At 33.0% G+C, this 22,220-nt stretch overlaps 1 protein-coding gene across 2 annotated transcripts in view; it reads left to right on the plus strand.

The window, feature by feature from the left end:
- LOC136038145 (zwei Ig domain protein zig-8-like) overlaps positions 1–22,220 on the plus strand; it is a 108,388-nt gene that overhangs the window by 83,052 nt on the left and 3,116 nt on the right. The gene's annotated exons all lie outside the window — the stretch shown is intronic.

Raw genomic sequence — 22,220 nt, forward strand, 5'->3', positions numbered from 1 at the left:
TGCACGGGTCTTATTTTTCACGGATCTTTCCTTCGGTAATGCATTCCGTGAATTGATGTATATCTTGCATAGTATTACTTCATATAACATTTTCCATATGCACCGATCTTGGCACGGGTCATATTTTTCACGGATCTTTCCTTCGGTAATGCATTCCGTGAATTGGTGTATATCTTGCATAGTATTTCTTTACATAATATTTTCCGTCTGCACGGATCTTTGCAAGGGTCATATTTTTCACGGATCTTTCCTTCGGTAATGCATTCCGTGAATTGGTGTATATCTTGCATAGTATTTCTTTACATAACATTTTCCGTCTGCACGGATATTTGCACGGGTCATATTTTTCACGGATCTTTCCTTCGGCAATGCATTCCGTGAATTGATGTATATCTTGCATAGTATTACTTCATATAACATTTTCCATATGCACCGATCTTGGCACGGGTCATATTTTTCACGGATCTTTCCTTCGGTAATGCATTCCGTGAATTGGTGTATATCTTGCATAGTATTTCTTTACATAACATTTTCCGTCTGCACGCATCTTTGCTCGGGTCATATTTTTCACGGATCTTTCCTTCAGTAATGCATTCCGTGAATTGATTTATATCTTGCATAGTATTACTTCATATAACATTTTCCATATGCACCGATCTTGGCATGGGTCATATTTTTCACGGATCTTTCCTTCGGTAATGCATTCCTTGAATTAGTGTATATGTTGCACAGTATTACTTCACATAACATTTTCCATATACACGGATCTTTGCACGGGTCATGTTTTTCACGGATCTTTCCTTCGGTAATGCATTCCGTGAATTGGTTTATATCTTGCATAGTATTACTTCACATAACATTTTCCATATGCAAGGATCTTTGCACGGGTCATATTTTTCACGGATCTTTCCTTCGGTAATGCATTCCGTGAATTGGTGTATATCTTGCATAGTATTTCTTTACATAACATTTTCCGTCTGCACGGATCTTTGCACGGGTCATATTTTTCACGGATCTTTCCTTCGATAATGCATTCCGTGAACTGGTGTATATCTTGCATAGTATTTCTTTACATAACATTTTCCGTCTGCACGGATCTTTGCACGGGTCTTATTTTTCACGGATCTTTCCTTCGGTAATGCATTCCGTGAATTGATGTATATCTTGCATAGTATTACTTCATATAACATTTTCCATATGCACCGATCTTGGCACGGGTCATATTTTTCACGGATCTTTCCTTCGGTAATGCATTCCGTGAATTGGTGTATATCTTTGCATAGTATTTCTTTACATAATATTTTCCGTCTGCACGGATCTTTGCAAGGGTCATATTTTTCACGGATCTTTCCTTCGGTAATGCATTCCGTGAATTGATTTATATCTTGCATAGTATTACTTCATATAACATTTTCCATATGCATCGATCTTGGCACGGGTCATATTTTACACGGATCTTTCCTTCGGTAATGCATTCCGTGAATTGGTGTAATATCTTGCATAGTATTACTTCATATAACATTTTCCATATGCACCGATCTTGGCACGGGTCATATTTTTCACGGATCTTTCCTTCGGTAATGCATTCCGTGAATTGGTGTAATATCTTGCATAGTATTACTTCATATAACATTTTCCATATGCACCGATCTTGGCATGGGTCATATTTTTCACGGATCTTTCCTTCGGTAATGCATTCCGTGAATTGATGCATATCTTGCATATGCATAATATTACTTCATATAACATTTTCCATATGCACCGATCTTGGCACGGGTCATATTTTTCACGGATCTTTCCTTCGGTAATGCATTCCGTGAATTGGTGTATATCTTGCATAGTATTTCTTTACATAACATTTTCCGTCTGCACGGATCTTTGCACGGGTCATATTTTTCACGGATCTTTCCTTCGGTAATGCATTCCGTGAATTGATTTATATCTTGCATAGTATTACTTCATATAACATTTTCCATATTCACCGATCTTGGCATGGGTCATATTTTTCACGGATCTTTCCTTCGGTAATGAATTCCGTGAATTGGTGTAATATCTTGCATAGTATTACTTCATATAACATTTTTCATATGCACCGATCTTGGCAAGGGTCATATTTTTCACGGATCTTTCCTTCGGTAATGCATTCCGTGAATTGATTTATATCTTGCATAGTATTACTTCATATAACATTTTCCATATGCACCGATCTTGGCATGGGTCATATTTTTCACGGATCTTTCCTTCGGTAATGCATTCCTTGAATTAGTGTATATGTTGCACAGTATTACTTCACATAACATTTTCCATATACACGGATCTTTGCAGGGGTCACGTTTTTCATGGATCTTTCCTTCGGTAATGCATTCCGTGAATTGGTGTATATCTTGCATAGTATTTCTTTACATAACATTTTCCGTCTGCACGGATCTTTGCAAGGGTCATATTTTTCACAGATCTTTCCTTCGGCAATGCATTCCGTGAATTGATGTATATCTTGCATAGTATTACTTCATATAACATTTTCCATATGCACCGATCTTGGCACGGGTCATATTTTTCACGGATCTTTCCTTCGGTAATGCATTCCGTGAATTGGTTTATATCTTGCATAGTATTACTTCACATAACATTTTCCATATGCAAGGATGTTTTCACGGGTCATATTTTTCACGGATCTTTCCTTCGGTAATGCATTCCGTGAATTGGTGTATATCTTGCATAGTATTTTTTTACATAACATTTTCCGTCTGCACGGATCTTTGCGCGGGTCATATTTTTCACGGATCTTTCCTTCGATAATGCATTCCGTGAATTGGTGTATATCTTGCATAGTATTTCTTTACATAACATTTTCCGTCTGCACGGATCTTTGCACGGGTCATATTTTTCACGGATCTTTCCTTCGGTAATGCATTCCGTGAATTGATGTATATCTTGCATAGTATTACTTCATATAACATTTTCCATATGCACCGATCTTGGCACGGGTCATATTTTTCACGGATCTTTCCTTCGGTAATGCATTCCGTGAATTGATGCATATCTTGCATAATATTACTTCATATAACATTTTCCATATGCACCGATCTTGGCACGGGTCTTATTTTTCACGGATCTTTCCTTCGGTAATGCATTCCGTGAATTGGTGTATATCTTGCATAGTATTTCTTTACATAACATTTTCCGTCTGCACGGATCTTTGCACGGGTCATATTTTTCACGGATCTTTCCTTCGGTAATGCATTCCGTGAATTGATTTATATCTTGCATAGTATTACTTCATATAACATTTTCCATATGCACCGATCTTGGCATGGGTCATATTTTTCACGGATCTTTCCTTCGGCAATGCATTCCTTGAATTAGTGTATATGTTGCACAGTATTACTTCACATAACATTTTCCATATACACGGATCTTTGCACGGGTCATGTTTTTCACGGATCTTTCCTTCGGTAATGCATTCCGTGAATTGGTTTATATCTTGCATAGTATTACTTCACATAACATTTCCATATGCAAGGATCTTTGCACGGGTCATGTTTTTCACGGATCTTTCCTTCGGTAATGCGTTCCGTGAATTGGTGTATATCTTGCATAGTATTTCTTTACATAACATTTTCCGTCTGTACGGATCTTTGCACGGGTCATATTTTTCACGGATCTTTTCTTCGGTAATGCATTCCGTGAATTGATGTATATCTTGCATAGTATTACTTCATATAACATTTTCCATATGCACCGATCTTGGCACGGGTCATATTTTTCACGGATCTTTCCTTCGGTAATGCATTCCGTGAATTGGTGTATATCTTGCATAGTATTTCTTTACATAACATTTTCCGTCTGCACGGATCTTTGCACGGGTCATATTTTTCACGGATCTTTCCTTCGGTAATGCATTCCGTGAATTGATTTATATCTTGCATAGTATTACTTCATATAACATTTTCCATATTCACCGATCTTGGCATGGGTCATATTTTTCACAGATCTTTCCTTCGGCAATGCATTCCTTGAATTAGTGTATATGTTGCACAGTATTACTTCACATAACATTTTCCATATACACGGATCTTTGCACGGGTCATGTTTTTCACGGATCTTTCCTTCGGTAATGCATTCCGTGAATTGGTTTATATCTTGCATAGTATTACTTCACATAACATTTCCATATGCAAGGATCTTTGCACGGGTCATGTTTTTCACGGATCTTTCCTTCGGTAATGCGTTCCGTGAATTGGTGTATATCTTGCATAGTATTTCTTTACATAACATTTTCCGTCTGTACGGATCTTTGCACGGGTCATATTTTTCACGGATCTTTCCTTCGGTAATGCATTCCGTGAATTGGTTCATATCTTGCATAGTATTACTTCACATAACATTTTCCATATGCAAGGATCTTTGCACGGGTCATATTTTTCACGGATCTTTCCTTCGGTAATGCATTCCGTGAATTGGTGTATATCTTGCATAGTATTTCTTTACATAACATTTTCCGTCTGCACGGATCTTTGCACTGGTCATATTTTTCACGGATCTTTCCTTCGGTAATGCATTCCGTGAATTGATGTATATCTTGCATAGTATTACTTCATATAACATTTTCCATATGCACCGATCTTGGCACGGGTCATATTTTTCACGGATCTTTCCTTCGGTAATGCATTCCGTGAAATGGTGTACATCTTGCATAGTATTACTTCACATATCATTTTCCATATAGGTTTGTTTCAAGTTACATACTTAAATATTATTGACTCACTTCCGATCAACATGTCTTTATAAAAGATGTATTAAAAATTTTCTTTATGAAGGCCAGCTTCTAATTGCAGTTACATTATGACTGCCACCAAAAAAAAGTCTTTCAGCATGATAGGCATATTGAATTTTCTAAAAATAGATAGAATGATTAAATAATATAGTCATTCAATGTCACAAGCAACAAAATAACTTTAATTTTGTTTTCTAAGAACCACAAAAGCTCTTTTCCTGGGGTATTTACATTATACTTGGATTCCAACTGCTCTTTTTATGTACCCTTGCGTGCAGGCATAATGATCGGTCAATCTAAAACTTTTTAGCAAGCTTTTTACTAGATTGTATTTCCCTCCATTCGTACTGAAATGCAAATCAAGCAGATCATCTAACTTTTTCATCCAAATCTCAATCATTCCCGCGATTTGGTTTCTTTTCTCATGTCCCGCCTACCTAAAGAGGATGTGAGCCTCAATGAGCCTCGGAGTCGGGAATTTTACGGAATCTTACAAAGAGATTTTAAGCCTTTTTTTTAGTAACCATGTCAATCAAATGGATAGCACTACAAGGAACTCCCAAAGTGGATTTTTATCACTCAGTCCATTTCTGGTAAGTTTTAGTGTATTCCTAGCAGATATGCTTAAACATTTTTTTGGGACTGCACTTTAAGTTTATAAGAAAAAAAAATTATATTTGATACTTCCTACTGTTGAAGTTTTGGCCTTTCTGTGTTGGGCCACATCCTTTTTTATTACATTTTTTCCCCTATTTTATTACGTACAAGTGCATCGCGGAATTTAATTCGCCTATATTTTTTCAAACTAGATGTATTTCCTCATCCTTTACTTACCAAACATTAGGACATAACGAGGAATTTTTGAAGACTGTTATTAAAATACAACGCAAATAAACATTTTGGCTGTATTACTAATAGTCGCTTTCCTTGAAATGTAGTGCAAATGCTAAAATAAAGAAATCGATAAGAATACAAGTCACACAAGAAAACTTTGACAAAATAACGATGAACTAAAGCAAAAAAATACACTAGTTGCGACAGTCATAACTGGATTCACCTAAAAAGATTGACTTAACACTTTGGTAATATAATAAAGGTTCAGCCCTGACGAAGAATAAAGGTCACTGTCATGATTCTCATTCGTATTTCTTTCATTTATTTGGGTTTTGTGCCACTGAAGTTGTTGTGCCACATGGCCTTACATCTCTTCAGCAACCATGTTAATATGCTTATTTGGACAAGAGAAGTGCTAAGGTTAGATACAATTAAACTTTGTACCATAGAACTGGGGACAAACAAAGCTATTCAAAAGTGCTTGTTGGCTGCTCATCTTTGGACACCTAGACTAGTGCCTCCAAATTAATTTCATTTACTCCGTTGTGGCATCTAATTGCTGTCATTATTTTCATCATGAAGCACATAAACTGCTAAACTCTGATAATTTACCAAGGTATTAACCTAATACTTAGCTGAAGGTCCTCAAACGACGAATTGTCTAAAAGCTGAATCACAAAGAAACTGTTTATAGGCATGTATGCTATAACTAATGCAGGAATTCATTGGGTGGGAGAGGAGGGGGTCTTTAGTCTCACCATAAGAAAATTTGCGTCTCTCCATAATTAATCTTGTTAAAATTAATCTAATCAATCTTATATAAAGAGGTTGCTAAAGACAAATAATGCCAATTCAAGTCTATTATTGTTCTAATTTAAAAAAAAATTCCACAAAACAAGTTTTTCAAAGAAAAGTAAAGAGCTCCATTAAGCCAAGAATGAGCAAAAACAAAGTCAAAAAATCTTTCAAAGTAGTGACAGGGTTCCAGTTTCTAGAGGAGCCCTATCCCTTCAGATCTCAGTCCTGACACTGTTTTTAGAACTTCTTCACGACTCAGGTATTAATTATGCCATGCGCTGTCAACATCCTCTTGCAGGCTTGTATGGTGTCCTCATTGTGTTTGAACACAGTACTCCTTTGGATCTGCAAGCACACGTTTGGATACCATGTCGCTCCCCGTCTCGCATTTTAGAAACACCAAGTTATTTGGGGTCTGGCTCTTCTATGGCTCCGGGTAAATGGACTCGTCTCAGGTGGTGTAGTCCATTCGAGAGCTAATTTGCGTTCCATTTTCCAAATCTTATAACAGCTTATCTGCCTTAACTTTTAATAGGAGGGAATCAGTGTCTCCATATCAGTGTCTCTTTATATGCTTATAATGACGTCATATGCAAAGCCTTATATACTTATAATGACGTCACAGGCGTACAAACAAACGAACATACAACTTATTTTTAGATTATTAAGTATTTCATAGTATATTTATTATATTTCTTAGTATATCAGAATTTTTTTGGGGGGAGGGGGGCTACAAAACTTTTAAAAACGCATAAGAAAATGTTCAGATTATTTTTTGTTAAGTTTTTTAAGAGTCAATCAAACATTTCGGGAGAAGGGGGGGGGGTTAAACCCCCTACCCCTTGGATAAGGCCTCGTAGGTCATAATATCTCTATGTCCCACCTGTGAATATAGATAGATATATATATTTATATATTTTTAACTACGTAAAACTTGCGAATATACAACATTCTTTGCTGTCCCATTGTCTGTGCATATAAATAGATTGTCAGGTTTACCGACTCTTGAACATGCAACATATAATGGTCCATGGGAAAACAATCCGTATTCAGATCTATACCTCATGATTCTAATGATTGCCCTTGAGCTTTGTTGATGGTGATTGCTAATCGACCATTCCCGGTGTCGCCGTCGTCATTTATATATCCCCCTGTGTCCCTCGGCGTCCCCGTTGTAGTTGTGTCCCTTTATCCAGGTCGTCATTTATATTCCCTGTGTCCCGGTCGTCATTTGTGTCCCGGTGTCCCAGTCTGTGATTTTTCTTTGAGTGTCCCGAGCGTCATTTATATTCCTTGTGTCCCGGTGTCCCGGTCGTCATTTGCGTCCCGGTGTCCCGGTATGTATATACATTCGTTTTTGAATTGGTCTTTTTTTGGTTTATATTCCCTGTCGTCATTTGTATCCCGGTGTCCCGGTCTGTATATATATTCGTTTTTGAAATGGATTATGAAGAAATAAATTTTCGTATTTTTCTCCTTTTTTTCTTTTTAGTTTTTTTGGTTTTTACTTTTTTTTAGTTTTTTAGTTTTTTTTCTTTTTTCTTTTTTGTTTTTTTTTCTTTTTATTTTTTTAGTTTTGTTTTTCTCCTTTATTTTTCATTTTTTTTTCTTTTTTAGTTTTTTTAGTTTTTTAGCATTTTTGGTTTTTCTATTAGTTTTTAGTTTTTTTTCTTTTTAGTTTTTTTGTAGTTTTTACCTTTTTTTATTTTTTTAGTTTTTTTTTTACTTATGTCCTGGTTGTCATTTATACTCCCTGTGTCCCGGTCGTCATTTGTGTCCCGGTGCTTTGTTGATGGTGATTGCTAATCGAACATTCCTCGTGTCCCGGTCGCTTTCTCTTTGAGTGTCCCGGTCGTCATTTATATTCCCCATGTGCCGGTGTCCCGATCGTCATTTGTGTCCCGATGTCCGAAATCTATATATATAAAAATAAGTTATCTGTGTGTCTGTGTGTTGAGTGACGTCATGTCATCAGTTTGTCATTAAGTTAGTTTGTTAGTTGTCGTTATGTTTGTTATGACGATGACGTCATTAAAAGTATTTAAGAAAATCTTTCAAAGACAAATTTTTAATTGTAAGAAGATCGTGGACGGAAAAATGTTTAATAGTTAAATGACTGAAGAACCTACAATGGCAACAGCCGAGGAAGCTGCTCAAAGAGTCTATGCCAAAAAACTTCAGTCAACTGATAGAGAAAGTAAGAAAAGAAAGCGTGCCGAGGAATCACAAGAACAGCAAGAAAACAGGCTTGCGGCTAAAGAACGCGAAACCGCGCAGTTATATGAAAATCCACCTGGACAGCAAAAGTCAAAACATATTAAAACTGAAAATGATAGCGACGATGATTGGGCTTGGAATTTTGACTTGTATAAGGTAATCAATGCCTACTAGATTTTAGTTAAAAAAACAAAGGTTCGGCGATATGTATTTCATAGTGACGCTGAAAAATAAAGAAGAAAAAGAAAACTGAAAAAAGAAAAAGGTAAAAAACTAAAAAAAACTAAAAAGAAAAAACACTCAAAGAGAAATTACAGACTGGGACACAAATGACGACCGGGACAGAGGGAGACTGAAGAACCTACAATGGCAACACCCGAGGAAGCTGCTCAAAACGAATGTATTCAAGCCGAAGTAGCTGAGTTGGTAAAGCGTTATGTTTCAGGTTCTAGGTCCGAGAGGCTCCAGGTTTGAACCTTGGCCTTAGCATTAATACAAAAGAAGAAAAAACTAAAAAAGGTAAAAACTAAAAAAAAAAACTAAAAAGAAAATACTAAAAAAACTAAAAAAGCTAAAAAACTAAGAAAAAAAGAGGTAAAAAACTAAAAACTAAAAAAGAAAAAAAAAAGAAAAAAAGGTAAAAACTACAAAAAAAACTAAAAAGAAAAAAACTAAAAACTAATAAAAAACTAAAAAAAACTAAAAACTGAAAAAGAAAAAAAAACTAAAAAAGGAAAAAAACTGAAAAATAAGGGAGAAAAAGAAAACTAAAGCCGGGACACAAGGAATATAAATGACGACCGGGAAACTCAAAGAGAAATTACAGACTGGGACACTGGGACACAAATAACGACCGGGAGATATAAATGACGACCGGAAACTCAAAGATAAATTACAGACCGGGACACCGGGACACAAATGACGACCGGGACACAGGAAATATAAATGACGAACGGGACGCTCAAAGAGAAATTACAGACTGGGACACTGGGACACAAATGACGACCGGGATACTGATAATATAAATGACGACCGTGACACAGGTAATGTTCGATTAGCAATCATCATAAAAAAAACACAAGGGCAATCATTAGAATAATGAGGTATAGATCTGAATACGGATTGTTTTTCCAATGGACAATTTTATGTTGCATGTTCAAGAGTCGGTAAACCTGACAATCTATTTATATGCACAGACAATGGGACATCGAAGAATGTTGTATATTCGCAAGTTTTACGTAGTTAAAAACATATATATATATATATATATATCTATCTATCTATATAAAAATAAGTTGTCTGTCTGTGGATGTGTGGATCAGGTGACGTCACCTGAAAAAACTGGATCAGGTGACGTCAAAACTGAAAAAACTAAAAAAAGGCAAAAACTACAAAAAAAACTAAAAACTAATAAAAAAAAATAAAAAAGCTAAAAAACTAAAAAAACTTAAAAAAGGCAAAAACTACAAAAAAACTAAAAACTAATAAAAAAGCTAAAAAACTAAAAAAACTAAAAAAAGGCAAAAACTACAAAAAAAACTAAAAACTAATAAAAAAAATAAAAAAGCTAAAAAACTAAAAAAACTAAAAAAACTAAAAAAAGGTAAAAAACTAAAAAAACTAAAAACTAAAAAAAACTAAAAAAAGGAAAAAACTGAAAAATAAGCTAAAATAAAGGTAAAAACCAATAAAAAACTAAAAAAAAACTGAAAAAACTAAAAAAAGGCAAAAACTACAAAAAAAAACTAAAAACTAATAAAAAAAGTAAAAAAGCTAAAAAACTAAAAAAACTAAAAAAACTAAAAAAAGGTGTAAAACTAAAAAAAATAAAAAATAAAAAAAAACTAAAAAAAGGAAAAAACTGAAAAATAAGCTAAAATAAAGGTAAAAACCAATAAAAAACTAAAAAGAAAAAAAGGAAAAAACTAAAAAAAATTTTCATCTAAAAAACTAAAAAAAACTAAAAAAGGTAAAAACTAAAAGAACTAAAAAAGAAAAAAATAAATGACGAAACTCAAAGAGAAAGCGACCAGGACAAAAGGAATGTTCGATTAGCAATCAACAAAGCACCGGGACACAGGGAGTATAAATGACGACCAGGACATAAGTAAAAAAAAAAACTATCTATATATATAAAAATAAGTTGTCTGTGGATCTGTGGATCGGGGATCAGGTGACGTCACCTGAAAAAACTGGATCAGGTGACATCAAAACTGAAAAAACTAAAAAAAGGCAAAAACTACAAAAAAAAACTAAAAACTAATAAAAAAAATAAAAAAGCTAAAAAACTAAAAAAACTAAAAAAAGGCAAAAACTACAAAAAAAACTAAAAACTAATAAAAAAGCTAAAAAACTAAAAAAACAAAAAAAAAGGCAAAAACTACAAAAAAAACTAAAAACTAATAAAAAAAAATAAAAAAGCTAAAAAACTAAAAAAACTAAAAAAACTAAAAAAAGGTAAAAAACTAAAAAAACTAAAAACTAAAAAAAACTAAAAAAAAAAAGGAAAAAACTGAAAAATAAGCTAAAATAAAGGTAAAAACCAATAAAAAACTAAAAAAAAAAAACTAAAAAAACTAAAAAAAGGCAAAAACTACAAAAAAACTAAAAACTAATAAAAAAAGTAAAAAAGCTAAAAAACTAAAAAAACTAAAAAAACTAAAAAAACTAAAAAAAGGTAAAAAACTAAAAAAAAATAAAAAATAAAAAAAACTAAAAAAAAAGGAAAAAACTGAAAAATAAGCTAACATAAAGGTAAAAACCAATAAAAAACTAAAAAGAAAAAAAGGAAAAAACTAAAAAAAATTTTCATCTAAAAAACTAAAAAAAAACTAAAAAAGGTAAAAACTAAAAGAACTAAAAAAGAAAAAAATAAATGACGACACTCAAAGAGAAAGCGACCAGGACAAAAGGAATGTTCGATTAGCAATCAACAAAGCACCGGGACACAGGGAGTATAAATGACGACCAGGACATAAGTAAAAAAAAAAATTAACAAAACTAAAAAGAAGGTAAAAACTACAAAAAAACTAAAAAGAAAAAAAAACTAAAAACTAATAAAAAACTAAAAAATCTAAAAATCTAAATAAACTAAAAAAGAAAAAAAAAGGAAAAAAATAAAGGAGAAAAACAAAACTAAAAAACGAATGTATATACAGACCGGTACACCGGGATACAAATGACGACCGGGACACAGGGAATATAAATGACGACCGGGACACAGGGACACAACTACAACGGGGACACCGGGGGAAACAGGGGGATGTAAATGACGACCGGGACACCGGGACAGGGAATGGTCGATTAGCAATCACCATCAACAAAGCTCAAGGGCAATCATTAGAATCATGAGGTATAGATCTGAATACAGATTGTTTTCCCATGGACCATTATATGTTGCATGTTCAAGAGTCGGTAAACCTGACAATCTATTTATATGCAAAGACAATGGGACAGCAAAGAATGTTGTATATTCGCAAGTTTTACGTAGTTAAAACCATATATATATATATATATATATATATATATATATATATATATATATATATATATATATATATATATATATATATATCTATATTCACAGGTGGGACATAGGGACACAACTACAATGGCGCGTAACTATTATGGCGCGTAACGACTTACGCGCGCGGGGGGGCTTGGGGGGGGCGCGAAGCGCCCCCACCAACTAGGTGTTGGGGTGGTGCGAAGCGCCACCCCAACAGCTAGTATATATATATATATATATATATATATATATATATATATATATATATATATATATATATATATATATATATATATATATATATATATATATATATATATATATATATATATATTATATATATATATATATATACATATATATATATATATATATATATATATATATATATATATATATATATATATATATATATATATATATATATATATATATATATATATATATATATATATATATATATATATATATATATATATATATATATATATATATATATATATATATATATATATATAGACTATATATATATAGAGTCTATATATATAGACTCGGAACGATTTTTCGAAAGTTAGTAGGTGTAAGAGTCGTTGTTTTCTTTGCCAAGATCATTTTGTGCCACGGACTTCTGTTAAGAGTACATTGTATAATAAAAATTTTGCATGCAAGTTACGTGGTAATGTTAATTGTAGAACAACCAATGTAATTTACCTATTAGAATGTAATAAATGCTGCCTACAATATGTGGGGGAAACAACTAATAATATATATAAAAGATTTTCTGGACATAAGACAACAGTTAATAATGAAAAAACTAATAACTATCTAGTTCAACATTGTAATAATGGTAAATGTTCCATATCAGATATAACTGCCACAATTTTAGAAAATTTAGAATTAGAAAATTTAAATAAAGAAGAGAAGAATAATAGACTACGTAAACAGGAGGATTTCTGGATCCATACTCTTGGTACAGCTTATCCTTTTGGGCTAAATGATCGTGTAGCAAAATATGGCGACATGTCCCATGTTGTTGTTAAATGTATTGATGGTTTTATGGACCATCCCTCTTTTACTTGTCCTACTAAACGTAGAAAACGATCGAGAGGACATAGGAAAAATAATAGAAAAAATGATTTTAGATGTACATATGCTTTCTATAGATCTATGCCAGCTACTTGAATCTAAGGGTTTGATTTCTGTAATAAAATGTGTAAATAATTTATCCAAGAGGAATTTAATCAAACTTTTCTGGTTTGTTAAGAATAATACAGCTCTTGATTATAATATTGAAGTAATATGTGATACAATTTGCATTCTAACTAAAACGGAATTTATTTCAAAAAAGAAAAAGTTCGATAAGATTAGTAATAAGGATAACAGATTATATTTACCTATTAATTTTACTTGTAAGCAGATTGAAGATATTAATTTATCAGAAATTTTAAATCAGCGGCATGTGAAACAGGCCCTTCCTAGTAATTTGAATTATAATGATAGTCCAGTTTTAACTTATAAATTTTCAAAAACTATTGGGCAAATTATTTTTAATTGTAATTTAATACTAAAAAGATTAGATAGTGATATAAATTGGAAACCGGTTTGTAATTGTAAGCAACTTGGCCCATTTGTAAATCCTACTTACAAACATGTTATAACAGGGGACTTGTCAATAATAAAGCAAGATGATCTTCAAATTATAATGAATAAAGGGGCTAATTTCCGTCTTTCTCATCATCTGAAACCATCGAGTGTTCTTGATGGCTTGGAAGATGATTTTGATTTATTTATTGATAAGTGGTGTAAGAAAGAGAATAAAAATAAAGAGAGTTTTCAAAGTTGAAGAATCTAATTATTAGTAGAATAAGAAATAAAATATATTCTAACTTAAAAAATAGTAACACTAAATCATTATTTTATAATGCGAAGATTAAACAAGCGATTGCTAATCTAAAGAATGAATTTGTAATTGTGCCAGTGGATAAAGCTAATAATAATTTTGCCATAATTTGTCAGAAGCTGTATTGTGATATCTTAAAAAGGGAGTTATGCACAACTAATGTTTACGAAAAGGTAAATATAGAGGATGAGAATTTAATTGAAAAGACTGAAGAAATACTTTTTAAAAATTTTAATATTAAAATAAATGACAATGATAAAAAGTTCCCTTTCCTATATTGGACTGTAAAATTTCATAAGAATCCCCCTAAACCACGGTTTATTGCTGGAGCAGCTAAATGTCCAACCCGCATTGCTGCTACTGACCTCTCTTTAATTTTAAAGGAAATTGTAAATAAACTTAAAACCTATTATTCTGGTATTAAAAAATTTTCGAATTTTAATCCATATTGCATTGTTAATAATTCACTGTAGGTGATAGATTCTTTAACAATGGTTTCAGCTAAAAGAATTGAGTCTTTCGATTTTGCGACAATGCATACTAATTTATCACTTAGTGTAGAGTTTGATAATTTAAAAACTGTTATCAAGAAATCTTTTCTCTTATCTAGTAAAAGGTTCTTAAAAATAGACACTTATAATAAAAAAGCTATATGGACAAATTGCTTTAATACTACAGTTAACTTGAGATGTTACAGCATGGATATGATTTTTGAGTTATTAGAATTTGTTTTATACAATACTAATATAAGATTTGGTGGTGATTTGTACAAGCAAATTGTGGGAATTCCCATGGGGGGGGGAATGCCAGCCCATTTATAGCTGACTTGTTTTTAAGTCAACTAGAATATAAATATATGATGGATAAGAATAATCCAATTAATTTAAAACATGTTTTATCAAATAATAAAAGATATTTAGATGATAATTTGGTCTTAAATTGTAAGGATTTCATTGATATTTCTAAAAATATATATCCATCAGAGCCTATTCTTGAACCTAGTCATGGCGCTGGTCATGAAGGTCATTTCTTAGATTTAAATATTAATATTTATGATAATAATAAATTAAGTTTTAAAATGTATAATAAAACGGTTGATTTTGATTTTGAAGTGATTAGTTTCCCATTCCCTGAAAGTAATATACACTCAAATATCACATATTCAGCGTTTTTCTCACAGTTACTTCGTTATGCAAGGATTTGTAGTAATTATATTGATTTTAAAAATAGATGTAAAATCTTAAGCCAAAAATTGATATCAAGAGGTTTTTCTGTAAATAAATTAACTTGGCAATTTTAAAAATTTAGTTTTCATTATAACGAACTTTTAAATAAATATCAAAATAATTATCTAGAAATACTTAAAGAGATTTTCAACTAATTTCGGAGGTTCGAGAAATGTTGTCGCAGCGCCATTTATTTTGAATTGTGTTTCTAATTGAGCGTTTTTTTTTTTTTTAAATCAGCCACATGGTAAAGATGAATTCTATAATTGTTTAGTTCATTCAGGTTTTTTGCAATGTGTTAATATTTGTGATTTGGTAAAATTTATTATATTTAGTTTACCTATTGTTGCTAAAAAGAGGGATATATTAACAGGATAAGCTTGTTTTGGTGTTACTTGGTTGTTTTACATTTGCTGTTTTTTTTTTCTTTCATAGACATGTATTTTGGGGGTGATACCTGACACGGGGATGCCATGGATATTCTGTGGTAGCCACGACACTTGGCTGGGGTAGAGAATTTAAAGTGGCGAAACCCTATATAGGTCAGTGTATTCTCCTGATGAGCCCTTGTGTTGGGTTGTTGCCTCTGAATTATTTGTCTTTATTATTTTTTTTCTATTGTTTGGTAAATGACGACTTATACTTATTGACGACATAACTGCCTGTCCATGGATTATTCTTTATGGTTGATTGTGTATGGCTATGCTGTTTGACCTATGTGATTGTATGGATGAGTAGGGTTAAGGCCTCATTCAAGTGCTGGTCTATATTAATCACTAATTTAGGAAAACAGGTTTCCTTTTCTCCTTCTGTCTCTCTCTTTTTTTTCTTTTTTTTGTGTTTGTGCTGTTGCATTGGTGATTTCTCTTTTCATGATATATATATACATGATATATACATGATATATCATGATATATATGATCATATATATCATGATATATACATGATATATATATATATATATATATATATATATATATACATATATATATTATATATATATATATATATATATATATATATATATATATATATATATATATATATATATATATATATATATATATATATATATATATATATATATATATATATATATATATATATATATATATATATATATATATATATATATATATATATATATATATATATATATATATATATATATATATATATATATATATATATATATATATATATATATATTATATATATATATATATATATATATATATATATATATATATATATATATATATATATATATATATATATATATATATATATAAAATAAGTTGTTTGTTTGTATGTCTGTCGACTGACGTCATGTTTGTGTGTAGATTGATGTCATGTTTGTCGACTGACGTCATTATAAGGATTGAACTGTATGTCGTCATGAAGTTGTTTGTCCACTGACGTTATGTTTGTCAACTGGTGAAATTACAGACCGGGACACCGGGACACAAATGACGACCGGGACACAGGGAATATAAATGACGACCGGGACAATCAAAGGGAAATTACAGACTGGGACACCGGGACACAAATAACGACCGGGACACAAGGAATATAAATGACGACCGGGACACAGGGACACCGGGACACCGGGACACAGGGAATATAAATGACGACCGAGACACTCGAAGAGAAATTGCAGACTGGGACATCGGGACAAAAACGACGACCGGGACTTATGCACAGATAATGGGACAGCGAAGAATGTTGTATATTTGCAAGTTTTACATAGTTAAAAACATATATATATATATATATATATATATATATATATATATATATATATATATATATATGTATATATATATATATATATATATATATATATATATATATATATATATATATATATATATATATATATATATATATATATACATATATATATATATATATTCACAGGTGGGACACAGGGACACAACTACAATGGCGCGTAACTAATATGGCACGTTACAACTTACGTGGGGGGGGGGGGGCTTGGTGGGCGAAACGCCCCCACCAACTAGGTGTTGGTGTGCTAAAATAACCTTGAACGTCACTTAAATCACGCGTGTGATTTTTCATTGTTTCTGTAGAAGTCTACATCCCTGTTTGTTAATTAGTTGTCCATCATTTCAAAACGGGAATAAAAAATTATTACTACTACTACTACTAATAACTCACTGCAGCACCAAGCCGCCTGAGGTCAACATAGCTACGCACGCTCTTCCTCCAACCTAATCTATTTAAAGCCTCCCTCTTTACACCCTCCCAGAAAGTTCCCATTTCCTTTAAGTCTTTATTTATGACATCTTACCAACCCAGACAAGGACGACCTGCTTTCCGTGTAGCCCCAGACGGTTGGCCAAAAAGGACAATCTTCGGTAATCTTTCATCCTTCATCCGTAGAACGTGGCCTAGCCATCTCAACCTTTCTTTCATTATAGCCCCAGAAAGCGGGATTGAACCACACTTTTCGTACAACCTACTGTTTGAAATACGGTCAGTCAGCCGGGTACCCAGAACAATCCGTAGGCAATTTCTCTGGAAAACATCTAGTAAATTTTCATCTGCTTTTCGGAGTGCCCATGCTTCAGAACCATATTTGACCACTGTCATCACTGTAGCTTCCAATATTCTAATCTTGGTTTGTAGATTTATCTTTCTATTCTTCCAGACTTTTTTTAGCAGTGAAAAAACACCCTGAGCCGTAGCTATTCTACTTTTAACATCTTCACTGTTCCCACCATCTTTACTAATAATACTACCAAGGTAACTGAAGTTCCCAACCTGATCAATCTTTTCGTTACCTAATGTCACCTGTTCATCTTCACTTATTCCAAGCCTTAGTGACTTAGTCTTCTTAACATTAATATTTAAGCCTATTTTAGCACCCTGAACTCGTAAAACCTCTAAAAATTCATTCATTTTGCTCACACTTTCATCTAATATGCTTAAATCATCAGCATAATCTAAGTCCAGGATCGTTCTTCCTCCCCATTTGATTCCATGGTCTCCAATTGCCTTTCCTGTGCTCCTTAAGACGAAGTCCATCAAAATGGTCCATATAAAGGGGGATAGAACATAACCCTGCTTAACTCCTGATTTAATACAAAACCAGTTGCTAACCTCATTTCCTACCTTAACAGCAGCAGTATTATTCTAGTACATAGCGCAAATCACTTTAATGTATTTTCTGGTATACCATATAACGATAAGACCTTTGTTAACACTGTTCTATCAACAGAATCGAAAGCTTGCTCATAATCGATTAAACTAAGGACCAAAGGTGTTTGACAACGAAGGGAATTCTCAATTGTTAGCTCAAGAGTGAAAACATGGTCGACAAATCCTCTACCTTTTCTAAAACCGCATCGTTCTTCCCTTAAAACTTTGTCTACAGCATGTCTCAGTCTAAAAAGTATCATATTACTCAGTAATTTGCTACCTACAGAGACCAGACTAAGGCCTCGATAATTACGACTCTCACTCTTGTCACCTTTCTTATACAGTGGTTTAATTAAGGTTTTCCTAAAATCATTGGGTACTTCCCCTTTTTCAAAAATCATGTTCATAATCTTCAGTAGCTTATTCCTAACCTCAGAGCCACCATATTTAAGAAAGTCATTAATCATACTATCAGCACCTGGGGCCTTATTATTTTTTAATCCTTTTAGTACTGTCGCTAATTCTTCCTCACTAAACAAATCTTCCTTCACATCCAAGGTATCACAAACTTTTTCATTTTCATCTATATCTTTTCCAGCAACTGTATCTCGGTTTAGCACATTCTCGAAACTTTCCACCCATCTTTCTTTAACTTTTTTCTTATCACTAATTGTGGCCCCATTTCTATCTTTAACTGGGACTAGTTCGGATTGGCTACTCCCTTTCAATTTATTAACATGCCAGTATAATATTTTACTATTATGCCGTCTAGCCGCATCTTCCAGATCCTCAGTAATTTTATCCATCGCCTCCACTTCACATCTCCTTAGTTCATATTTTAATGCTTTCTCCACTTTCTTTACATTCCTTTTGTTTTCATGCGACCTATCACTCAGATAATTCTTATACAAACCCCTTCTACTCTCTATTAAACCTAAAGCTTTTTCACTAATATTCCTAGTTGCAGTCTTAGCACTCTTCCCTAGGACACCATCAGCAACTTATTGACTTTATAAAAAAAGAAACAGGTGGTTGTATGCGACCTTGGTTGGTTGATGCAAACATTAATTGGAATGGGACGCAATTAAAATACTTAAGGGGACAAGGTTATGATGGAGCTTCATCTACTTTTGGCCAGTTTCACGGTTTGGCTGCTATATCCAGTTAATTAATTCCCCATGCAGTCTACGTTCACTGTGGAAGTCAATTCCTAAACTTAGCCCTGAGTCATTTGTACAACATACCTCTTATTAAGAGATTGTCTAAGAACTTTGAAAGAAGTGATTAATTTCTTTAGAATTTCACTTAAATGGTGTGAAGTTTTCAAAGAAATTGCTCAGGTAAGTAATCAAACAGTTCGTGGTAACGAACTGTAGTAAGGAGCGACCCGGCTCAATAGTAACCAGAACTCTAAAAAATGGAATTTTGATACCAATACCTACATGAAAAGAATCGCATTTTAATGCTGATTTTAAATATATAAGTTTCATCAAGTTTAGTCTTACCCATCAAAAGTTACGAGCCTGAGAAAATTTGCATTATTTTAGAAAATAGAGGGAAACGCCCCCTAGAAGTCATAGAATCTTAACGAAAATCACACCATCAGATTCATCGTATCAGAGAACCCTACTGTAGAAGTTTCAAGCTCCTATCTACAAAAATGTGGAATTTTGTATTTTTTGCCAGAAGGCAGATCACGGATGCGTGTTTATTTGTTTTTTTTTGTTTTTGTTTTTTTTTTCCCAGGGGTGATCGTATCGACCCAGTTGTTCTAGAATGTTGCAAGAGGGATCATTCTAACGGAAATGAAAAGTTCTAGTGCCCTTTTTAAGTGACCAAAAAAATTGGAGGGCACCTAGGCCCCCTCCCACGCTAATTATTTTACCAAAGTCAACGGACTAAAATTCTGAGATAGCCATTTTATTCAGCGTAGTCGAAAAACCTTATAACTATGTCTTTGGGGACGAGTTACTCCCCCACATTCCCCATGGGAGGGGCAACAAGTTACAAACTTTGACCAATGCTTACATATAGTAATGGTTATTGGGAAGTGTACAGGTGTTTTCAGGAGGATTTTTTTGGTTGGGGGAGGGGTTGAGAAGAGGGGATATGCTGGGGGAACTTCCATCGATAATTTGTCATGGGGGAAGAAAATCTCCATGAAGGGGGCGCAGGATTTACTAGCATTATTTAAAAACACAATGAAAAAATAAATATGAAAAAGTTCTTTCAGCTGGAAGTAAGGAAGAACATTAAAACTTAAAACAAACAGAAATTATAACCCATTTGAGGGGCTCACCTCCTCCTAATACCTCGCTCTTTACGTTAAAATATTTTTAGTGATTTCAACTATTTATTCTACGGCTTTTGTGATTCTGGGGTCATTCTTAATGAATTGGGACAAAATTTAACCTTTAGTGCAAAGAGCGAGGATCTGACAAGGGGGCGAGCCCCCTCATATATGTAATAAAAATATGAGAATACAAAAGTTCTTTACGTAAGCTAATTTATAAGTTACGTAAATCTTTTACTAATAAAAATATCCGTAAAAAATTAAAAGTTCTAGTTGCCTTTTTAATTGACCAAAAAATCGGAGGGCAACTAGGCTTCCTCCCCCGCTCTTTTTTTCTCAAAATCATTTGATCAAAATTATGAGAAAGCCATTTAGCCAAAAAAAAATACAGATTTCGTTTTAATTATTCCTCTGCGGAGAGCCAAAATCAAAAATGCATTGATTCAAAAACGTTCAGAAATTAAATAAAAAAAAACAAGTTTTTTTAACTGAAAGTAAGGAGCGACATTAAAACTTAAACGAACAGAAATTACTTCGTATATGAAAGAGGCTGCTTCCTCATCAACGCCCCGCTCTTTACGCTAAAGTTTTTTACTGTTTTAAAAAGAAGAATTGAGAGACAGAGTCAAACTTTAGCGTAAAGAGCGGGGCGTTGATGAGGAAGCAGCCTCTTTCATATACGAAGTAATTTCTGTTCGTTTTAAGTTTTAATGTCGCTCCTTACTTTCAGTTAAAAAAACTTGTTTTTTTTTATTTAATCTTATCACAGGGACAAAAAGAATAAGATTGAACAAATTTTGTGAGACTAGATGGGTGGAACACTTAAAGGCAATCGTTTCATTTAAAGACATTCATCATTATCTGTGAGGCTAAGAGGGAAATTAAAAAACAATCTGATTTAGATTGTGAATCTTCAAGGAAAGCCTATTCTTTACTATCTGCTATTGAGAGATGCAGTTTTGTTGCAGCTATGGTTACTGTCAGTAAATTTTTTAGTCTGTAACACAATTTTTCGACATCTTTGCAATCAGAAGCTATAGATCTCGTATATTTTCTCAAACACACTGACCATACATAAGAGACGTTAGAGAAGTAAGAGAGAGGAATGAAGCTATATTTCATCTGCTTTTACTGAAGAGACTGAACTGCGTCAAGATTATGAAATCAGCATTAGAGTACCGAGATGAGCTACAAAACTAACGTATAGGAATAATTATGCAAAGGGGTCATACAATCCTGAAATGTACTACCAACTTTTTGTGTGCATCATATTTGTGGACTAAATCCTAAAGCAGCTGCACTTAGTCACAGAAAGTTGCTGGTGTCATGGCAATACATATTTCCTCAGCACTGTATTTCCATGGACATCGAAAAAACAAAGGATGTATCGGATACTCTGACTAATTTCCGGTACCTTGTTCCAGACAGCAATAGAAAAAGCTTGCAAGCTGATTTAGCTCTTTGGAGGAGAAGATGGCTACAGTCGAAAAACTTGTCACCAA

This window comes from Artemia franciscana, chromosome 17 (genome assembly GCF_032884065.1).
Source record: "Artemia franciscana chromosome 17, ASM3288406v1, whole genome shotgun sequence".
Lineage (NCBI taxonomy): Eukaryota > Metazoa > Arthropoda > Branchiopoda > Anostraca > Artemiidae > Artemia > Artemia franciscana.